At 42.0% G+C, this 2,100-nt stretch overlaps 2 non-coding genes across 2 annotated transcripts; one reads left to right on the top strand and one right to left on the bottom strand.

Annotated features, from left to right (window-relative positions):
• The first annotated feature begins 435 nt into the window (after positions 1–435).
• Positions 436–507, top strand: TRNAG-UCC. Its single transcript has one exon. It is a non-coding gene; the product is annotated as a tRNA-Gly (tRNA).
• A 232-nt stretch (positions 508–739) lies between these two features.
• On the bottom strand, positions 740–812 carry TRNAV-CAC. The gene has a single exon. It is a non-coding gene; the product is annotated as a tRNA-Val (tRNA).
• Positions 813–2,100: the final 1,288 nt, after the last annotated feature.

The raw sequence follows: 2,100 nt of genomic DNA, 5'->3' as shown, positions 1-2,100 counted from the left end.
AACCCGGAGGCGGAAGCGCCCCGGTCTCGGGGCGGAGAGGGGAGGTCCGCGCGGAACCAGCCCGCCCCTGGGAGGGGCACCAGGGAGGAGCGCTTGGGAGGAACCACTCTCGAGGATAGGGGAGCTTGGGCGCAACCATTGTACCGTGGGGAGGGGAAGCCGACATTCCAGAAGAGGGATGGTATCATTCACCCGGGAATTTGAGGGTCCATGAAGGGAAATAAACCTAATGGGAGGACGATGAAAGAGGCGTCTGTCCCCCTCCTGGAGCCTGGGCACTCTCTCGCCAAGCCCCCCCTCTTTCCCACTCACGCGTTGGTTTAGTCCTCAGAATGCCTTTCGTAGACACTACCCCCTTCCAAGGCTTAGCGAATGGTACATTCCTAGAGTTGTGCTGTTCTCCTGTAGGGCTCTCAGCGAAAATCGGTCAGAAGCGCGTTGGTGGTATAGTGGTTAGCATAGCTGCCTTCCAAGCAGTTGACCCGGGTTCGATTCCCGGCCAACGCAGCTCGGTGGTTTCTTTTTTAATTAATTCAAAAATTAAATTTAAACAGTTGTTAATTGCTTAGTTGTAAGTAATGATCAACGTTTATTCTAATAAACAGTCATGGATTAACAATGCTTTTAACACTGGGGGGCCACAGGAAGTCACTGCAGGGTCATGGTATTTAACTTGAAATTTTATTGATTAATCAACCTTGATGTTCAATGAGCAAGTCGAAATAAAAAGAGCTGAGCATGTTCCCGCCCGGGATCGAACCGGGGACCTTTCGCGTGTGAGGCGAACGTGATAACCGCTACACTACGGAAACCCATGGATGAATGGGCTGTCATAAGTCTTGATATCTCTTAAAAATTTGTGTGTTCTGGGTTATTGCTGAAAAGTCTGGGAAATAATTAATGTTAGAAACCCAGAGGTTATTTGATACTGATTTTGAAGTCGCACTCAGGACAAACACAGAAGAACAAGCCAAGCAGCACTTTAAGAATGTAAAGTGCAATGTAAGCCCTAATTATTCTTCATGTATTAATTATGGGGTGGTTTATTATTAATTAACAACACATAATAGTAATGTGTATACAGTAAGTTAAAGTTCACAAAACGAGCTGGAAAACTGGAGTGTAATATCAACACTAAATATTACAGATTTGTGACTGATTCCAAAATATTTTGATTATTAATATTAATTATAAATACTGGGAATCTGTGAATATAGTAAGTAAAAATTCATAAAGCACTTTGGAGATACAAACAGCAATACAATACCTCAACCTTTGCAATGAACACGCATGGATCCGAAGTGTTAAGTACTATTAATTCATTACCGATTATTAGAATAAATGTTGATTATTAATAACAACGAAGCAACTCTATTAGCTTGCTTGTAAGTCAGCGTTGGTGAAGCACTTTGAATATATTATAAAGTGAAGTCTAAATGCTAAGTATTATTGGAACCAATGTTGCAAAGTACTTAAGCGTGTGCGTAACTCATACAGGAGTACATGCGTACGTGCTTTGCTGAAAAGGCCCTTAATCGAGCAAACACTAAAGTTTGTGTTTTAACTTCAAAACTGTGAATAGCCAATCAATTCATTAAGCTATGCCCACACGTAATTGTTTTGCAGGATCAGAGCCTAGGGAGGAATTTAGGCATCGGTTCTCATCTATACTATTCTATTCCATGGGTGCTTTTATTGTGTTCAGTGGGAGTTATGAGCCGCTTTACCTTTGAGGATCTGGGCCCGGGGCCTTCCAGTCATGCATTAACCCACGTGACTGACGTTGGTCACTTGTTTGCCAACCACAAGCACTGAAAAATTATGAGGTAGGCCCCCAAAATCATGAGATTAAAAAAAAAAAGAAAGAAATTTGGGGGTTTTTTTATTTGTCTTCTGATTTCGGAACATTTAGGGTGCGCTTGCTTCACGTTTCCAGGTTTTCTTTGAAAGAGCAAGAAACATATTTTTTAAATGAAAATTGAAAGTCTCATGTTGATTTCAGGAGCTGAGGGTTTAAAAATAAGCACCACCAAATACTGTGAAATTGCAAGGGTTGGCAACACAGCACGTGCTTAAAGTTAAGCACATGGGCATGTATTT

This window comes from Mauremys mutica, chromosome 24 (assembly GCF_020497125.1).
Source record: "Mauremys mutica isolate MM-2020 ecotype Southern chromosome 24, ASM2049712v1, whole genome shotgun sequence".
NCBI classification, from domain to species: Eukaryota; Metazoa; Chordata; order Testudines; family Geoemydidae; genus Mauremys; species Mauremys mutica.
Note: the sequence above shows the minus strand (reverse complement) of the source record. Positions and strands in the feature narration are given on the sequence as shown.